Here is a 21,560-nt window from a genome sequence, read left to right as displayed (position 1 = left end):
CGATACTACAGACACCAAAGCAAAGGTAATTTTTAACTACTTTAAAAAACACTTCTTCTGGTATTATATTATTTAAATTCTCAAGAGCTGAAGTCTGAAGTGGCCATATAAAATCTAATTATCAGGCGGGTGTTTTTAGGATGGAAATGTCACATTCCCAACTGCCTATGCATTCAGCGTGGAGCCACCGGCCTGTCTGGGAGTAAAAGGACAACTTATCTGCGTACGATTCGCTACAGTCTTCAGGCACACTCACATCCTTCATCTCCTTTCAGCATCTCCAGGGTGCTTTGGTGATGGCGAGGAAGGACTACGGGGTTAAGAAGTATGCCCGCTTACTTGTTTAACGCTCTACATATTTCAGTTCACAGTAGCAGCCATCCAATCTCTAGAAAACTTTAAATGATGCCTATGCTTTTATTAAAATGTAAATTCCAGGTAACATCTAACTTTCCGTAAGCAGATGACCACACAGGCAACCGTCCTCTGCTCTAGGGAAGCACTCACACCCATTCAAGTAACCTCCCTTAAATAAAAGTTTCAACCATCTGCTTAGCGTGTATTATAGCTAAGATGTTCAGGGAATAAAATTATTTAGTACTTCTTTTCCCCCGACTGCATTCTACAATTCAGCCAAAATCATGGGCTCTTATTTTTATCACATTAGGTTCACTAGTAACAACTGTTGGACAAGTACCACTGCAGGTTGGACAACACACCTTGAACTCTGGACCGTCTAAATGGTGTAAGTTACCTGCAGAAAAGACTCAATGCTATGGAAGTTATTTTTATCTTCTGTAAATATAACTTTACCAGAATTGAAAATATAGCTTTGTTGTGACATATACCATACAGCAAAGAAAGAGATATTTTAAAAGTAAGTTTAAAGCAATATTTATTTTTCATTGTCAATTTTGGCAGGCAGTGACAATATTTTATGAAAAACAACTGAAGACTTGGGAGATTGGGATTGACATATATACACTAATATGTATAAAATGGATAACTAATAAGAACCTGCTGTATAAAAAAAATAAATTCAAAAATTCCAAAAAAAAACCCCAAAAGTGAAGACAACCTGCAAAGCCAGTAACAGGGGACTGTCATCCATTAGATGAAATACACAGCTGCTAAAATCACAATTACAAAAGCAACTTAATAAAATAGAAAAATACTTTTAACATACTGATAAGTCAAAATAATCAGGATACCATTTTACAGCTCTAAAATATAAGCAAAAAAATTAATTTTATTCTGCCTTAAAGAAAGATCAATCTGGTTCAGGTAAAGAGATATCTGTCCAAATGAGAGCAGTGAAACGACAGAAGTTTGTCTAGGGCACAGTGAGGCAAAGAGGGGAAGAGTTCATTTGCTGGGGTAGGCAAACGGGTATCAGGAAAGGATGTAGGAGAGGTGGTATTACCTGAAAACTGGCTTTGTCTCTCTTGGTGGGTGTCAAGCAAAAAGACACAACCAAGCCAAAGAGTGGGAGAAAGAAGGATTTATTACTTGCAGGAAATAAGGAGAACACCGGGGATCTTTCCCAAGGCACTGTCTCCCCAACAGCAAAACTGGGGAAGTTTTACACTAAGGGTGCATGCATATTCATGAATGGGCCTGGGCAGTATATGTATATTCATGAAGGGGTTTTGAGCAGAGGAGAATTCAAAAGAGAATTGAGGCAAAGGTTGACAGAGTCCAAGCTCTAGCTGATTGAAGTCATGAGGGTCAGAAAAGGTCAACAGTTGATCTGGTGGTTGGTTGCAGGCTCAAGAGGGGCGCCGTTTGAATTCTGTAAAACAGCTCAAGAAAGTGTTTCAGGCTAATCTTTACCACTGAAAACAGATCTGGGAGTCTTTACAACTGATTTATTATCTTTGCTACTGCGACTTCTCTTGCCTGGTAACAGTCCTGTTTGTTCCTGCATTATTTTGCTCCCTCAAGATCTTTAATTACTGAGACCTGTTCAAGGGCAAGCACTGTGGCCAGGCTTAGATCACAAAACGGTTTAGGCTAAAAATGGCTTCTCTTATGTCAAGAAAGCCATGCCTGGTTCGTTTTCTTTGGGGACCCCCTACCTTATCTGCTTACAGTGGAACAACAGGTAAATCTCAAAACAACGAGAATGGTGCTCAGGTGGAGGTGAGGGAAGAGTTGTTCAGAGGAAGCAGCATGAACACAACCTGAACCAAAGAGGGTGACAGTGGTCTTGGGGGGAAGAGTGGGTGGTTTTTTCACTTTCACATTTTTAAGTTTGTTTCATATGAAAAAATTAAGAATTTAAAGAGCCAAACAAAATAACCCTGTCTGCATTGGTTAGTATTCATCAAGATGCATTATTACTTTATAATTTAGATGTCATGAAAACCAAAATGCACTGAAGCAAAAAACCCCAAGCACTCAAGCCTTTATTAAACATCACTCTGCACAGGATACTGTGTTTGCTATTTAAGGGATACAAATCATAAGACAGGGACTAATCCATTTCCAAAGAAAATTCTTAACAAAAAGCAGATATACAATAAACACCAAACAAGAGGTAAGGCAGTAAGAACTTCTATGAAGCAAAGACTTTACTCAGAGCAAGATTTAAACTTACTGAACACAAGCTGAAGACCTACTACCTTCATCCGATCATAGGAGCGCTGTGCTTACCCCTAGGGACACACTATCAGGTGGCAGTACAGACCCTTATCATTCCCCTACCCTAACCTCCACCCCAAGCGTAGCAACTTGACTTCCTCTCTGCCCCCTCTCCTAGTCTCTCTCTCCCTGTTCATCCACCTCTCCCCTCCCCCCAACCCTTATTTCTCTCTACCTTGCTCCCAACCTCCTTCTCCCTCTAATATAATCAGGCTATGCCCACCCTTCCCCTGAAGGGCTCTAGCGAAGGTCACCAATTACCGCCATACTGCGAAGTTAGTCCAATGATCATTTTTTAATTTTTATCATGACTCGTCCACCACATCTGATACCGCTTACTTCATTCTTCCCCTCCTTTATCTGGTGCCAGGCATGGTGGGCGATTCAAAGAACAGTGAGATGTGGTCCCTGTCCATGGTCGAGCAGAGGTAGACTGTTTTGTGAAAACATGAGTTCAGTGAATTGCTCCCAGTGCAGTAGCATAAGTCTGGATGGGGGCAGTGGGCCACACAGGAGGGAACAGCCAGTTTCACACAGTGAAGGACTGGGTATCCACAGATGATTGTGACTGATGGCTGAGCTAAGTTGACAAGCAGTAAGACTGGGGGTGGAGGAGGGAGTTACAATAGAGGAGCTGTTCCAGGCATAAGGGAGCGGCATGATGCAAGGCAGGGAGGAAAGAAGGAGCATTCAGTAAGGTGGGAGGAGAAGACGCGAGAAAGGAGTGGTGACGGGGCGGCTGGGGGGAAATGAAGCTATGAATCAGTCATGAAGCTGACTACTCAGGATGAATAAAGATCAACGGCAGGCAGTGGGAAAAGAGGGTATAGAATGAAGCGGGAACGAGGTAGTATCCCATTCCACGCCGTAAAGTTCTTTCACCCGCTAGAGGCAAATCGTCAGCTCATCTCTGAGCATTCTAGCTTCAGAGGCAAAGGAGGAAACACGATCAGTGACATGATTTACAGTGTCTTCGAGATAAAAACTAGCTTGTTGATTAAGAACAAAAGCTCAGTGACTTCTAGTACTATGTATACAGTGAGACATAGCTTGGACTTACTTTGTGGGCAGTAAGGAGCCATCCTTAACTTCTATGCCTCCAATGCATGAGTCACGCCAATACGCCTCCAGCAGAGTATCATTTCATTTGGAGACCCATGGGTCCAGATATATTTAAATTCTAACATGTTTACCTAAGTAGCAAAGCATAGTCCCTGTGGAGGCTTACTGATTAAGGTGAAGCCTGACCATACGAGTAATTTTTTTTTGAATTTTATTTTTTATACAGCAGGTTCTTATTAGTTATCTATTTTATACATATTAATGAATACATGTCAATCCCAATCTCCCAACTCATCCCACCACCGCCCCCTGCTACTTTCCCCCGTTGGTGTCTGTACATCTGTGTCTCTACATCTGTGTCTCTATTTCTCCACATCTGTGTCTCTACTTCTGCCCTGCAAACCAGTTCATCTGTACCATTTTTTCTAGGTTCCCCATATATGCATTAATTTACAACAACTCTTTTTCTCTTTCTGACTTACTTCACTCTGTATGACAGTCTCCAGATCCATCCACATCTCTCCAAATGGCCCAATTTCATTCCTTTTTATGGCTGAGTAATATTCCATTTTGTATAAATGTAACACATCTTCTTTACCCATTCATCTGTCGATGGAAATTTAGGTTGCTTCCATGACCTGGCAATTGTAAATAGTGCTGCAGTGAACACTGGGGTGCATGTTTTCTCTGGGTATATGCCCATTAGCAGGATTGCTGGGTCATATGGTAATTCTATTTTTAGTTTTTTAAGGAACCTCCATACTGTTCTCCATAGTGGCTGTATCAATTTACATTCCCACCAACAGTGCAAGAGGGTTCCCTTTCCTAAACACCCTCTCCAGCATTTGTTGTTTGCAGATTTTCAGATGATGCCCATTCTAACTGGTGTGAGGTGATACCTCATTGTAGTTTTGATTTGCATTTCTCTAATAATTAGTGATGCTGAACAGCTTTTCATGTTTTTCTTGGCCATCTGTATGTCTTCTTTGGAGAAATGTCTATTTAGGTCTTCTGCCCATTTTTCGATTGGGTTGTTTTTTTAATATTGAGCTGCATAGGCTGTTTATATATTTTGGAGATTAATCCTTTGTCCGTTGATTCGTTTGCAAATATTTTCTCCCATTCTGAGAGTTGTCTTATCATCTTGTTTGTAGTTTCCTTTGCTTTGCAAAAGCTTTTAAGTTCATTAGGTCCCATTTGTTTTTATTTCCATTACTCTACAAGGTGGATCAAAAAAGATCTTGCTGTGATTTATGTAAAAGAGTGTTCTTCCTATGTTTTCCTCTAAGAGTTTTATAGCATCCAGCCTTACATTTAGGTCTATAATCTATTTTGAGTTTATTTTTGTGTATGGTGTTAGGGAGTGTTCTAATTTCATTCTTTTAAATGTAGCTGTCCAGTTTTCCCAGCACCACTTATTGAAGAGACTGTCTTTTCTCCATTGTATATCCTTGCCTCCTTTGTCATAGATAAGTTGACCACGGGTGTGTGGGTTTATCTCTGGGCTTTCTATCCTGTTCCATTGATCTATATTTCTGTTTCTGTGCCAGTACCATATTATCTTGATTACTGTAGCTTTGTAGTATAGTCTGAAGTCAGGGAGTCTGATTCCTCCACTTCCGTTTTTTTCACCCAAGACTGCTTTGGCTATTCAGGGTCTTCTGTGTCTCCATACACATTTTAATATTCTTTTTTCTACTTCTGTAAAAAATGCCATTGGTAATTTGATAGGGATTGCGTTGAACCTGTAAATTGCTTTGGGTAGTATAGTCATTTTCATGATATTGATTCTTCCAATCCAAGAACATGGTATATCTCTCCATCTGTTTGTGTCATCTTTGATTTCTTTCATCAGTGTCATAGTTTTCTGAGTATAGAACTTTTACCTCCTTAGATAGGTTTATTCCTAGGTATTTTATTCTTTTTGTTGCGACAGTGAATCGGATTGTTTCCTTAATTTCTCTTTCTGACTTTTCGTTGTTAGTGTACAGGAATACAAGAGGTTTCTGTGCATTAATTTTGTATCCTGCAACTTTACTAAATTTATTGATTAGCTCTAATAGTTTTCTGATGGCATCTTCAGGATTCTCTATGTATAGTATCATGTCATCTGCAAACAGTGACAGTTTTACTTCCTGTCCAATTTGGATTCCTTTTATTTCTTTTTCTTCTCTGATTGCCGTGGCTAGGACTTCCAAAATTACGTTGAATGATAGTGGCGAGAGTGGACATCCTTGTCTTGTTCGTGATCTTAGAGGAAATGCTTTCAATTTTTCATCATTGAGAATGATGTTTGCTGTGGGTTTGTCATATATGGACTTTATTATGTTGAGGTAGGTTCCCTCTCTGTCCACTTTCTGGAGAGTTTTTATCATAAATGGATGTTGAATTTGGTCAAAAGCTTTTCCTGCATCTACTGAGATGATCGTAACGGTTTTTATTATTCAATTTGTTAATATGGCGTATAACATTGATTGATTTGCATATACTGAAGAATCCTTGCATCCCTGGGATAAATCCCACTTGACCATGGTGTATGATCCTTTTAATGTGTTGTTGGATCCTGTTTGCTAGTATTTTGTTGAGGATTTTTGCATCTACATTCATCAGTGATACTGGTCTGTAATTTTCTTTTTTTTGTAGTATCTCTGTCTGGTTTTGGTATCAGGGTGATGGTGGCCTCATCGAATGGGTTTGGGAGTGTTTCTTCCTCTGCAATAATTTGGAAGAGTTTCAGAAGGATGGGTGTTAGCTCTTCTCTAAATGTTTGATAGAATTCACCTGTGAAGCCATCTGGTCCTGGACTTTTGTTTGTTGGAAGATTTTTAATCAGTTTCAATTTCATTATACCGGGGATTGGTCTGTTCATATTTTCTATTTCTTCCTGGTTCAGTGTTGGAAGTTTATACCTTTCTAAGAATTTGCCCATGTCTTCCAGGCTGTCCATTTTATTGGTATAGAGTTGCCTGTAGTAGTCTCTTATGATGCTTTGTATTTCTGCAGTGTCCATTGTAACTTTTCCTTTTTCATTTCTAATTTTATTGATTTGAGTCCTCTCCCTCTTTTTCTTGATGAGTTTCGCTAAAAGTTCATCAATTCTGTTTATCTTCTCAAAGAACCCGTTTTTAGTTTTATTGATCTTCGCTATTGTTTTCTTTGTTTCTATTTCATTTATTTCTGGTCTTTATGATTTCTTTCCTTCTGCTAACTTTGGGTTTTGTTTGTTCTTCTTTCTCTAGTTCCTTTAGGTGTAAGGTTAGATTGTTTGAGATTTTTCTTGTTTCTTGAGGTAGGACTGTATTGCTATAAACTTCCCTCTTAGAACTGCTTTTGCTGCATCCCATAGGTTTTGGATAATGTTTTTGTTGTCATTTGTCTCTAGGTATTTTTTGACTTCCTCTTTGATTTCTTCAGTGATTTCTTGGTTATTTAGTAGCATACTGTTTAGTCTCCATGTGTTTGAGTGTTTTACGTTTTTTTCCTTGTAATGGATTTCTAATCTCATAGCGTTGTTGTTGGAAAAGATGCTTGATATGATTTCAATTTTCTTAAATTTACTGAGGCTTGATTTGTGGCCCAAGATGTGATCTATCCTGGAGAACGTTCCATGTGCACGTTAGAAGAAAGTGTAATCTGCTGTTTTTGGATGGAATGTCCTATAAATATCAATTAAATCTACCTGGTCTGTTGTGTCATTTAAAGCTTGCGCTTCCTTATTAATTTTCTGTCTGGATGATGTGCCCATTGGTTTAAGTGAGGTGTTAAAGTCCCCCACTGTTATTGTGTTACTGTCGATTTCCTCTTTTAGAGCTGTTAGCAGTTGTCTTATGTATTGAGGTGCTCCTATGTTGGGTGCATATATAATTGCTATATCTTCTTCTTGGATTGATCCCTTGATCATTATGTAGTGTCCTTCCTTGTGTCTTATAACATTCTTTATTTTAAAGCCTATTTTATCTGATATGAGTATTGCTACTCCAGCTTTCTTTTGATTTCCATTTGCATGGAATATCTTTTTCCATCCCCTCACTTTGTCTGTATGTGCCCCTGAAGTGGGTCTCCTGTAGACAGCATATATATGGGTCTTGTTTTTGTATCCATTCAGCGAGCCTGTGTCTTTTGGTTGGAGCATTTAATCCATTCACGTTTAAGATAATTATCAATATGTATGTTCCTATGACCATCTTCTTAATTGTTTTGGGTTTGTTTTTGTAGGTCCTTTTCTTCTCTTGTGTTTCCCACTTAGAGAAGTTCCTTTAGCATTAGCTGTATTGCTGGTCTGGTGGTGCTGAATTCTCTTAGCTTTTGCTTGTCTGTAAAGCTTTTGATTTCTCCATCGAATCTGAATGAGATCCTTGCCTGGTAGAGTAATCTTGGTTGTAGGTTCTTCCCTTTCATCACTTTAAATATATCATGCCACTCCCTTCTGGCTTGTAGAGTTTCTGCTGAGAAATCAGCTGCTAACCTTATGGGAGTTCCATTGTATGTTATTTGTCATTTTTCCCTTGTTGCTTTCAATAATTTTTCTTTGTCTTTAATTTTTGTCAGTTTGATTACTATGTGTCTCAGCATGTTTCTCCTTGGGTTTATCCTGCCTGGGACTCTCTGCACGTCCTGGACTTGGGTGGCTATTTCCTTTCCCATCTTCGGGAAGTTTTCGACTATAATCTCTTCAGATATTTTCTCAGGTCCTTTCTCTCTCTCTTCTCCTTCTGGGACCCCTATAATGTGAATGTTGTTGCGTTTAATATTGTCCCAGAGGTCTCTTAGGCCATCTTCATTTCTTTTCATTCTTTTTTCTTTATTCTGTTCCGTGGCAGTGAATTCCACCATTCTGTCTCCCAGGTCACTTATCCGTTCTTCTGCCTCGGTTATTCTATTGATTCCTTCTAGTGTATTTTTCATTTCAGTTATTGTATTGTTCATCTATTTGTTCTTTACTTCTTCTAGGTGTTCATTCTTTAATTCTTCTAGGTTTTTGTTAAACAATTCTTGCATCTTCTCAATCTTTGCCTCCACTGTTTTTCCGAGGTCCTGGATCATCTTCACTATCATTATTCTGAATTCTTTTTCTGGAAGGTTGCCTATCTCCACTTCATTTAGTTGTTTCTCTGGGGTTTTATCTTGTTCCTTCATATGGTACAAAATCCTCTGCCTTTTCATTTTGTCTATCTTTCTGTGAATGTGGTTTTGCTTCCACAGGCTGCAGAATTGTAGTTCTTCTTGCTTCTCCTGTCTGCCCTCCGGTGGATGAGGCTATCTTAGAGGCTTGTGCAAGCTTCCTGATGGGAGGGCCTGGTGGAGGGTAGAGCTGGGTGTTGCTCTGGTGGGTAGAGCTCAGTAAAACTTTAATCTGCTGATGAGTGGGGCTGCGTTCCCTCCCTGTTGGTTGTTTGGCCTGAGGCAACCCAGCAATGGAGCATACCTGGCTCATAAGAGTAATTTTCAAGTGATAGATCTTAGTGCTGCTGAGGTGATAATGCAATCTTAAAACAGGTTTTTCAATTTTGCCTGCACATACGAATATCAAATAGGCCAGAACTTATCTACCATTCAGTGTTTCTGGGCAATACATTAATGCCTCAGTGGAAAGCATAAAGTATTGGAAAGAGTGTGCTTAACACCTTATATATGGTGGTTATAATAGTAAGGGTACTGTACATGCTTTAAAAACAAACAAATGGGGGGGAAGTTACTGTTTAATGGGTACAGTTTTATTTGGGGATGATGGAAAAGTTCTGGCAATGGACAGCAGTGCTGGTTGGACAAAAATGTACTTAATGACACTGAACCGCATGCTTAAAAATGGTTAAAATGGTATATGTGTTATGTTTATTTTACCACAATAAAACCAAAACCAAATAAAACCCAAAACAAAAAAGCAAACAAAAACCTGTCAAGCCAACGCCAAAGACCTATCATGCTGGATGCATGGTCTATATTCTGGTCCTGTCATCTCTCACCTCAATGCCAGTGATGAAAGAAAGCCACACAGACATGGAGAAAAACTGGTGGATTTTTATACAGATGTATTTTTGAATACAGCAGCAGAAATGTTAACAGTATCCACACCTAGATTTCAGACAAAATCAGCCTTTCATTTTCCCTTTTATTTCTCACTGCATTTTCCCCTTACGAACATCTGTGTTTCTATATTAAGTAGAGCCACAGAAAATTTTCAGGATGCTTCAATCCATCCCTGAAAAATAGGGTAAGGGATTTATAAAATAGCCTTACATTATTCACCGAACTTTAAATGGGCAGTTAGGAAAATCTGTATAGCCGTATGTAATGACCATACATGGAAATGGAATACTTAGTTTGTACTTACTCGTAGGTTTGTTTATTCCCATCTATTTCCAAAAAGGATTCAGGTGGTTTAATTACTAATTATATTTTATATAAAAACTGTCATAACAACACTCTGAAAAACAGGCTGTATCTTACAAGATAAATGCTCTAGCCTATGTACAAGCATTTAAGGTAGACAGAATCTTTGCCTGATTAAAACAGTGGTATTAATAGAAAGTTTGTTCACAGATCTCTGGTGGCCCAGAAACTTAAAAGCTCTGTCCACATTGGGACTTAAAATAATTTTGAACACATTTCAGATTGAACACTATCCCCTTTCAACCAAACAGCTTGGAAGCCAATGGCTGTGACTGGGTTAACATGGCTTTAAAACTTTACTCATCAAGTTGTATGAGTTAAATGTGTACAGCTTTTTGTATGTCAATCATAACTCAAATAAAGTGGTGTAAAAAAAACTTCAGCATTAAGAGGATCATTACCTTTATCCTACTTTTTTGAGTTTCTCCTATTAAAAGGCTGAAAGAAGAGGTCATAAAATTAATGATATAAACATGCCAACAAGTCTTACGTTATGCCGATAAGTATTTTAACATGACCTCTGAAAACTAACTTGAGAACAAATAGTACAAAGGAGCAAGATGTGGAAGAACTGTGGATAATGTCCAAATAGCCCCTCCCCGTTACTTAAGGTAACAGGAAATAATCAGAAGGCACACACGCTCAATTTAATACCTTCATTGTTTATGGTTTCCCAAGAACTAGGCATCTTCTAAGAATGTCCAAAGTAACCCCAAAGTAACCCAAGCTTAAAATATCAGCGCCAAATGTTTATTTAGCTTTAATGTACAATCCTATAAACTCAAAAATAATGTAGTAAATACGAAGCACACAAGGAAAATCAATGAAACCTACCACATTTAAAATAAACTGTAAACAGAAAATCCGGGTGAGTCCAGAAGGGGCTGCCAAGAGATTGCTACAATAACCTACTGAGGAAGTGACAAAAGCTTGAAACAGAATGGTGGCAGCAAGCAACAAGAGTCAGAGACATTCTAGACATATCCTCCCTGAATGAGGTACAAGGTCACAATCAGCCAAATGGTACAGTGTTGATTACGACAGTTTCTTAAAAGTACTGGCTTTTCCCCAAGCAACTAAATCTACTATTGTTTTCCCCAACTTGCAAAATCTGCACATGTAACTGCGGATGAAGAATTATTCAAAACATTTGTGTGTGGGCTACTGAAAAACTTACGTGTATCTATTTTGGGCGACTAAATCCAGTCGCCCAAATTGTCCCAATTTGTCTTGTTGACATCTTTAAAATCATTTTCAAGGTCACCTATGCATTCACTCTACAGAGAAAATATTCTAGAACTAAAGACCAGTTATAGAATAATCCAGTTATAAAAGAAAGTTCTTTCATGTGACTTCAGTTTAATAAATCAACACTTACCAAATACCTACCATGTACCTGGTAAAGAAAGGGCTCGTTGCTGAAACAGTTTAGAAAGATTAATGAGATATGGGTGGTGCCCTCCAAATATTCAAAGTCCAATCTAGTGGAAGACGTGCAAGTAAACATATGTTTATACAAACTATGGGAATACTTGAAGAAGTCACTCTCAGGGGAACCAGGATATGTTTCCAGGCAAACTTTCCAGGCAGAGATAACATCTGAGCTGTAATGATGACTAAGAATTTAAGGCAGGAAAAGAGAATATCAGGTGTAAGGGGAAGAGCAACAGTCCCACGCCTGAAAGAACAAGGTGTGTGTCTAAGAATATCTGGCATAGCTAGAGAGGAGAGTAGCCAGACAGAAAAGATGTCGTCGTCAGAGATGAAGCTTAAACGTGGGTCAGATCACAGAGTTTATACCGAATCTGTAGTAATGGAGAGTCTTTGGATGTTTTGCCAGGGAGTGATAAGATCCATTTTACACTTTACAGATAACTCTGACACATCAGTGTCCCATGGCCACTACAACAATCGGCATAACTTGGTGGCTTAAAACAACAAAATTTTAGTCTTTCATAACTCTGGAGGCCAGAACTCCAAAATCAGTTTCAATGAACGAAAACCAAAGCGTTTGCAGGACCACCATCCCTCTGAAGGCTCTAAGGAAAGTCCATTCCTTGCCTCTTGCCTCTGGTGGCTTCCAGCTTTCCTGGGCTTGTGGCCACATCACTCTAATCTCTGCCTCCATCCTCACATTGCCTTCTCCTCTGTGGGTCTAATCTCCCTCTACCTTTCTCTTATAAGGATACTTGTGACAGCACTTAGGTCCCACCCAGATAATCCATGATGATCTCACCTCAAATTCCTTAACTTAATCCCATTTGCAAAGATCTTATTTTTCCAAAAAAAGGTTACAGGTTACTGGGATGAGCAGGTGAATGTATCCTTAGGGGACCATTTTTCTGCCCACCACACCTGACAATATGCGATGTGGAAGATGGGCTGGCAGGGATAATGACCAGAAGCGGGAAGACAAAGTCTGTAGGCTCAAAAGCTGAACTAAGGCCCCGACAGTGAATACTGGGGCAGAAAATAGGAAGAAAAAAGAAGACAACTAGATACTTAGATATGGGGAGGGTGTGAGGAAAGGGGGTAAGAGATGACTTTCACATCTGTAGTTGGCATGGTGGGTAGATGATGATGCCATCAGCCAAGACAGGGCATATACAAGAGGGCAGATCAGGATGACAAGTCCAGTTTCCACTATACGGAGTTTGAGATGCTTTGGGCCAAAGTGAGAATTTTCAGTAAATAGGTGGAAATCCTCAGCACATCATTATCTGCCACAACCAACTGGTCTTCAAGTTCAGTCAACGTAGCCTTTAAAATGTATCCCCAAATTTTATTCACTCAAATATCTGAACTCCTAACAGGTGCCAAAGTCTATGCAAGTTGCTAGGGATGCAAAGTTCCTTAAGGGACTTACAGTCTGGTTGAGTGGCAGGGCTGACAAAAAACATAAGCATACAAAACTTCAACTACAGGAAATGCTATGGGACTATGATGCATGGGGAGCCTACAGCAGGGATTTCGTCAAGTCAAGAAAGTCAACCAGGCTTCCTTGAGGAACAAAGGTCAGGATATGTATTCATTAAAGCAATAAAGGGAGGAACTGAAACTTTCCATTCTCACTTAAGTGGCTTTTATGGAAATTCCTGTCACCTCTCATCTAGGACACTAGGACCTCAAATCAATCTTTACTCCTAGAATACTCATATGCTAATAGAATGTAAACTCCTAAGTAGGGACCATGTCTTATTTTCTTTGAATTTCCAACTCTTAATATAATGCAAGAATATTATAAAAATTCCACAGTGTTTACTAAAAAAAAAACTTTATAAAATATTCAATACTAGTCTGACATCACTCTATACTTAATCACGTTTGTCGGCTGCCCACCACTTAACAGGCTAAAATGAAAAATCTTCAGGAGAACCTCATCACGAGACTCATTACAAGCTGGTCCTAAATTACTTTCTTGGCTTCATCCCATCACTATTTCTCAGCATCCAATACGCTCACCCCTGCCTCAGCCATAGTGCATTTTCATGATGTCTTTGAAAACTATTTTTCTCTACCTTTGCATGTGTTTTCTTGTTCCACAAAGCATATCTGAGCACCATCTTATCCGTCTGGAGAACTCCTCCCTGACTCTTCACAACACCCCTCAAGCATCACTTATTCTGTGATGCTCTCCCCAACTTTCCCAAGCAGTTAGCTGCCTCTCCTCTGAATTTCTGTAACACTCCTTACGTATGAGTTGGTGACGCTAATTCATGACGCTAATTCATTACTTGTTCAATAAATATGTATTGAGCGCCTCCTTCTCTGTCTGTCTAGCACTAGTGTAGGGGCTGGGATGCATCCATGCACTAAGCAAAATGCCTCTCTCACTGAGGAGCTTATATTCTACTTGTAGAAGATCTACAAATGAATGAACATTATGTGTGAAAGATGCAGCTTTTTTTTGGGGGGGGGTTTTAAAGGCAAGAGAAAAAGGATAGAAAATGATACAGTGAAGGTCTTTCTGAGCAGAAAAAGGAAGGAAGTGGGGGAGTAAGCACTGTAGACATTTGGGATTAGAGAGCTCCAGGCAGAGGGAAAGTGAAGGCCTAGAAGAGAACACGCTTGGCAAGTCCAGGAACTTGCATTGAGGCCAGTGATGGAAGGAAGTGAGTGAGGAGGACAGAGCAGATCTCAGAAGGTGGCAGATGGCCAGAATGAGGCCTTCTGGCTTTTATTCCAGCCAGGAAGCAAAGCCATTGGAGGGTTCCATGCAGGGAACTGACATGAACAGATTCACGTTTGGAAACAATCACTCTGAATGCTGTTATTTAAAATATTGCTGGAGACACGGGTGCAAGCAGAGGGACCAGTCAGAAAGCCCCTGTCAGAAACCAGGTGAGAGATGATGGGGGCCAGGGTGGTGGGAGTGGAATGATGAGAAGTGGTCAGATTCTGCTATATGTTGTAGGTAGAGCTGACGGAATTTGCTGATGGACTGAATGTGAATGTTGATGGACTGAAAGACAGATCCTCCATCTACCGAAGTATGGACCACAGGAGGGGCAGGCTTGTGAGCAGAAATCAAGAATTCTCTTCTGGACATTCTAAGACACCTTGGAGATCTCATTAGATATTGCAAGTAGACAGTTAGACAGAAGAGTCTGAAATTCAGGGGGCAAGACTGAGTCTAGAGACGTAAAGTTTTGGACTTAGCAAAATTTGGACAATATTCACAGGCATGGGACTAGATGAGGTCGTGCAAGGCAAGCTGCTCAAGCTTTAATGTCCATGTGAAGCCCCTGCGGATTTGAAAAAATGCAAATTCTTATTCACTAGGTCTGAGTTGGGGCCTGCGGCTCTGCAGTTCCAACAAGCTTCCAGGTGAAGGTGATGCTACTGATCCTGAGACCACAATCTGAGTACAAAGGATCTAAAGGGTGAGTGTAGAAAACAATGCCTGCACCCCAAGACACGCTAACATCTGAAGTCAGAAGGATACAAGACGACAAGCAAAGGGAACTGAGAAGTAAAATCAAAAGCGACTGGTACTCTGGAAAGCAAGTAAAGAAAGTGTTCCATGAAGGAAGGAGGAATCAACAACTTTAAGTGCTGGTGAAAGGCCGACAAAGATGCGAACTGAGAGAGGACCACTCAGTTAGGCAGCTGAGTATGTGACGGCGGTGATTTAGTCGAGAGCGGCTGCAGAGGAATCGTGAGAATAAACATAAATAGAGGCTGTTCAAGAAAGAATTCTAGAAGAGGAAAGTGATGTGGATCAAAGGTATCTGTATAAGATACAGCATTCTGAAAGATAAGATAGCTGATGGGCATCAGGAATAACTGATTACCTGGGAGAAAGAAGGAGCTACATTAATGTCCTGATGTAAGTCAGAGGCATTGGGATCCCAGGCACATACGGAGGGGCTGGCGTCAGTTAGGGACATAACATTCTTCGATGTAGAGAAAGCAGAATATGCCCACACATGTACACAGCCAGGTGTGTGAGTGGAAACACGAGGAGTTTCTCAGTGACATAAATAATGTCCTCTGATGGAGCAGGACAGGGGATGATGGTATTAGAAATTTTAAGTGAGAAAAGTATGAAATAAGCATGTAAAAGGAACTGACAAGGGAAATGAAGTAGGACTGCTGGGCAGCAAAAGGCCACCACAGAAATTAAACAGCTGTGGGTCTCAAGCAAGAGCTGCCAGCATGGCCAGTCACTTGAGGACCGGTGCGGAAGGAGGGGAGGGATGGGCTGGGTGAGCACAGTGCAGGGAGAGAAAGGCAGGGGGCCGATGATATGACAGCCCACGCCATCTGAGCTGGTAAGGACGGAACAAGGACACGAGCGGAGAGGAACAGTGAAAACATGGAGAAGACACCGTGGTTGGTCAAAGAAATGTTGGGATCAGGGTTTTTAAGAGAATGGGTTGAAAGATAGGAGACAGTGGTTAGATTGTGGGATGTATAAAACTGAGATGACGGCGTAGATATAGTCACTGAGAACGGCAAACTCCGGGGGCTGATCTTGGGAGTGAGTAGCTCTGGTGGGCTGGAGGCCCAGACCCTTTTCACGTCACATTGTGCCCATCTTTCCATGCTCAGCCTCCTCCCCTGGACTGACTACGAAACCCTGATTCAGGGACTGGATCTTCTTTCCCTTGGTAGTGCCATGCCTGGCAAAGCACTGCACACAGTGGGCACTGGGTAAGTGTGTCTGGCTAAGGACATGCTCTCAACGCTAGTACAAAATGCACATGGTTTTACAGTGAATTTTTTTTTTTTTTTTTTTGCGGTACACGGGCCTCTTACCACTGCAGCCTCTCCCGTTGCGGAGCACAGGCTCCGGACACACAGGCTCAGCGGCCACGGCTCACGGGCCCAGCTACTCCGTGGCATGTGGGATCCTCCCGGACCAGGGCATGAACCCGTGTCCCCTGCATTGGCAGGCGGACTCTCAACCACTGTGCCACCAGGGAAACCCTGCTGGATAATTTTTTAATGTTATAAACACATCACGAGAGTAAGAGCCCCTGGCACTACTTAGATTTTCTCCAGAGTGTTGTACCATATTACATACAGAAGGGGTTCAATAACAGCCATACTCTGTGATACTCAATTTGCTGCACATCATATCAACCAATGGACTTGTTTTGTACTGGGCAACAGAGGAAATACAAAAGTTAAGACAAGGTCTCTGCCCTTAAGGGAAATGCAGGGCTTGGGGGAAGATAAGGAAGAAAGACACAAAAAGTTATATAACAAGAAAAAGGGCAAGAACAAGGTAGTATGGCTAATCGTCAAAAAAAAAAAGGACTAGAGAAAAAAGTGCTGGGAATACAGAGGAGGGAGAGATCTCCACATCCTAGGCAGGTCCAGACAAGAGTAAAGACTCACAGAAAAGGCCCAGATAAGAACTGTACAGGTTATTTCAAAACTAAACTGTAGAAGAGGACACCAGGCTCAGAAACATAAAAGAACAGAGCACACAGCCTTTACTAAAAGGTCACGGTGCTCTTCAGCTTTCCTGCCAATACCTCTGATCACGTGGGTCAAATCCTGCGTCTTCTATGTGAACTGTCAGCAGAGATGTCATTTCTTTTCTCAACTATTAACAGTTGTATTTATTGGATTAAACATTATTTCACATGGGTCATAACTTCCTCCGTTACTCTCCTCCGGACAAAACCAAAGTCGCTATTTTAACACTTTCCATTCTAAAACCTTTGTTAAAAAGACGTGAGCATCGACTCTTGCAACTGCTGAGAAATGCTAAAGCTGGCTTCAATTTTGTGACATAACGTTCTACTGGTTTTACCAATCTACACTATTGGATTTGTATGCATTATTCATGCACATTTTAACCAAAATAGCATTAAGAGGAAAACCTAGCAAGAAAGGCTTTCTTGCACAACTGATCTCATCATGTTTCTAAAAAGGAAAATGAACAGACAGTAAGAAAGACAATACATTTTGAAGTTTTAAAATTCAAAAGGCAGGAATTTTAGTGAAACTGCTATCTCAGACCAGTGCTAAAGAATAACAGCCATTAAGTTATTTAACTGGTAACAAAACTGGTAACTGGTAAAATAATGCCTTAGGACATCCATAAAGCCAAGCACCTTTAATTTTCTCCCCCTTAGCTACTTTTTCATCCCCCCACCCCGCCCCCGCTCTGGGAGCAAGTCTCATACCTCCAACTTGATCATAAATTCCTCAAGAACAAATTTTATCTTTTAATTACATCTCATCCCAGCTCACTCCTCTGTCACCCACCCCTCCTCTTCCACATAGCATCCAAAGTGGTGCATGCAGACCACGTGAAATCGTGAAATTCGCAAGTGTTACTGCTTCTTTTGTGCTCTTTACTGAAAACCAATATATTTTTAGGGAGGACAGAAATATCAATGACATTTGTTCAACAACCTGCATTCAACAAGCATTTACAGAGCAACTCATAGTCTATGTTAAGTACCTCAGGAATATAAATAGATAGGGTCTCTACCATCATAAAGAGACAAGCACAATACAACCAAAGGGCTATGAGAGAGGTGTAAACTGAAGGAACACAAAAGAAGAAACCATTAATTCTGCCTGGGGGAGTGAGGAAACGCTACCCAGGAGAGCTGATACTTTAGAGATATTCAAGAGCTTTGGTAGAAGAAGGGGGTGGCATCAAGTGAGGGTGAAATGAAAAGGGCAGAACGATGGAAGGAACATGTAGAAGGAGCTGCTTTATTCCTCCCTAAAGTGGTACCTTCTACATATTTCTGTTCTTTATTTGCCAGCTAAATGGAATTTTTCCACAGAACTAGTTAGCCTCTAGTTTCTCATTAAACCTTTTGCTTTAACACGCATGAAGGTTTAGCTCTTTTCCCAGGAAGTGCTCACTCACAGGTAGTAATATCAGAAATCTCACTCGATTTAACTATTTCATTCCTTAAGCACACACACACAATGAGGACAAGATGTGATACTTCATTAGATTTAGTTCCTTCTAATCAGGTTACACAATGGAATTCAACCAAATTGTGAGAAAGAAACTGTTTGCTTTATGGAATTTTATGAAATCTTAACTCATTGAGCATACTGGAAAAAAATTAAATAATCAAAAGATCCCATGGAGGGGCTTCCCTGGTGGCGCGGTGGTTGGGAGTCCGCCTGCCGATGCAGGGGACATGGGTTCGTGCCCCGGTCCGGGAGGATCCCACATGCCGCGGCAGCGGCTGGGCCCGTGAACCATGGCCGCTGAGCCTGCGCGTCCAAGGCCTGTGCTCCGCAGCGGGAGAGGCCACAGCAGTGAGAGGCCCGCGTATCCCAAAAAAAAAAAAAAAAAAAAAAAAAAAAAGATCCCATGGGGCTGGAAAAAAAATACACTACACTGTAGGTTTATATCAAGTTTTGTCTCACCCACTGTATTAGATTTTCATTGATCCTGCTTATCTGAAAAAAATTTTAAAGGGAAATCAGGAAGTCACATGGACTTAATTTTAAAGGAAGTAAAACAAGTTGTAACTGACTTTAAAAAAGCAGTTTAAGCATTTCGTGAAAATAACTTACAAATATTTTAAGAGAAGTATCTTTAAAACCCTTTTTCTCACATATTTTATTTTATTATTAAAAAAAATTTTTTTTTTGGTGATACGCGGGCCTCTCACTGCTGTGGTCTCTCCCGTTGCGGAGCACACGCTCTGGACGCGCAGGCTCAGTGGCCATGGCTCACGGGCCCAGCCGCTCCGCAGCACGTGGGATTCTCTCGGACCGGAGCACGAACCCGTGTCCCCTGCATTGGCAGGCGGACTCTCAACCACTGCGCCATCAGGGAAGCCCTCACATCTTTTAAATACTGATATTAGGATAGGCCTGATTTAATCTATTATTCTGATTCAGCAATTAAAAAAAGCTTTAAATGAAATACAGGTTTGTATACTTGTTTTTGTCCTCTCTTACCTCTGACCCAATAGCCTCTGTCACTGCTGCGTTGTGAGGATGGAGGAGGCCCGGTGTGGCTGGAGCCCAGCGAGTGAACAAACAAGGGACAGGCAAGGTGTGGGTCACGTCAGGAGCCTTGAAGGCCCGCTAGGGAGTCTGGATTTTATTCTAGGTGCAGTGAAGAGCCACTGAAGGATCCTAGGCTGGGGAATGCGATGATGTGATTGTCTACAAAGCATCAGTGTGGGTAGTGTATACGGCGTGAACCTCAATAAGGCAAGGCTGGAAGCACAGTGATCAGTTAAGAGGCTGGACAAGAGCGTGTGCAGCGCAGGTGACGGTACTGCGAGCGAACAATGGGCAGCCCCTTAGTGTGCCAGGCACTGTTCTAAGTACAAATATTTATTAGTTTATTCCTCCCAATAATCCTATGACCTACTTGCAGATGAAGAAATGAGGCACTGTGAAGTGAAATCATTTCGCAACGGGTACAGGAATTGGTAGAGCCATCGCTTATCAACAGCCTTCCAGCTGCAGCACCTACACTTTTAACCCGCACCCTGTAGTAACAGAACATATTAATAGATGGATTCAAAGTAGGTCGCGAAGGTAGAATGGACGGACCCCAGTCTGCGTTTCATGGAGGTGGCACGTGAATGCCATGAATTACTCCCAGGTTTACAGCTTTAGGAAAGGAAAGAGGTGCCATTTACTAAAATGAAGCAAACTCCAGGAGGAAGAAGACCTAGGAGGAAGATCAAGAACTCATCTTTTATTTATCCAGCAAACAGCTGAGTATATGTCTCTCACAAGAGGTTAGGGCTGGAGAAATAAATTTGGGAACTGTGGTAGTCAGAACAATGGCCCCCAGTGACGGCCATCCTAGTCTCTGTGGAACCTGTGGATGTGTTACCTTCCACGGTAAAAGGACTCTGCAGGTGTGACAGAGTTAAGGCCCCTGACATGGGGAGGTTACCCTGGATTATCTGAGTGGGTCCACTGTGATTGCTATGGTCCTTATAAAAGGGAGGAAGGAAGGTCAGAGTCAGAGCGACTGGAAGATGTCAAACCGCTGGCTGTGAAGGTGGAGGATGGGGCCTTGAGCCAAGGAAGGCAGGTGGTCTCTAGAAGCTAGAAAGGCAAGAAGGCAGATTCTCTCCTAGAGCCTCCAGAGGGAACAAAGACCTGCCAACACCTTGACTGCAGGACTTCCAACCTCCAGAGCTCAGAGAATGAATCTGCATCACCTAAGCCGCTACATTTGTGGTAATTTGTTATGGCAGCAATAGGAAACTATTACAGGAATTTTAAGTTAGCATTTAAGATAATGTGGTATTGAAAGAGATTGGTGAGGGAGCTTAAGAGGTACAAACTTCCAGATGCCTAGACTTATGGTGATCATTTTTAAATGTACAGAAATACTGAATAACTATGTTGTGTAACAGGAACTAACGTACTGTTACAGGTCAATTATACTTCAAAAACAAATTAAAAAAACCCACAGAAAAAGATGAGACTTTTGGTTACCAGAGGTGGGGGGTGGGGGGAAGGGGAATGGATGAAGGTAGTCTCAAAAGGTACAAACTTCGTTATAAGATAAATAAGTACTAGGGATGTAGTGTATAACATGGTAAACATAATCAACACTGCTGTATGTTATACCTGAAAGTTAAGAAAGTTAAATCCTAAGAAGTCTCACACACAAGGAAAAAATCTTTTTCTATTTCTTTGATTTTGTATCTATATGAGATGATGGATGTTCACTAAACTTCGTGTGACAATCATTTCATGATGTACGTTAAGTCACATCATTATGCTGTATACCTTAAACTGATACAGTGCTGTAAGTCAATTATTTCTCAATAAAATTGGGAGAAAAAAAAAAAGAAACTGTAGATGAAAGAATCAATAACTAAACAAAAGTTCTGGAGAAGGCACAAGGAGATGGGTACCAGAACAAATCAGGAGGGAATGGCCTTAATGAAAAGGGGACACTTCTTCTGTAACAGAAGAGAAAGAGGAAAGGGAATGGAGGTTAATGTGTAGACTGTAGTGAGAAGATGAAGTCATTCCCAAATGAAGGC

General features: G+C 41.0%; 1 protein-coding gene across 8 annotated transcripts in view; it reads right to left on the bottom strand.

Annotated features, from left to right (window-relative positions):
* The window catches only part of OSBPL1A (oxysterol binding protein like 1A), a 216,257-nt gene that overhangs the window by 70,043 nt on the left and 124,654 nt on the right, over positions 1-21,560 (bottom strand). The gene's annotated exons all lie outside the window — the stretch shown is intronic.

The sequence above is a fragment of the Neophocaena asiaeorientalis genome, unplaced genomic scaffold, assembly GCF_003031525.2.
Source record: "Neophocaena asiaeorientalis asiaeorientalis breed wild unplaced genomic scaffold, Neophocaena_asiaeorientalis_V1.1 scaffold142, whole genome shotgun sequence".
Lineage (NCBI taxonomy): Eukaryota > Metazoa > Chordata > Mammalia > Artiodactyla > Phocoenidae > Neophocaena > Neophocaena asiaeorientalis.
The sequence above is the reverse complement of the archived record's forward strand: the minus strand, read 5'-3'. Positions and strand labels throughout refer to the sequence as shown.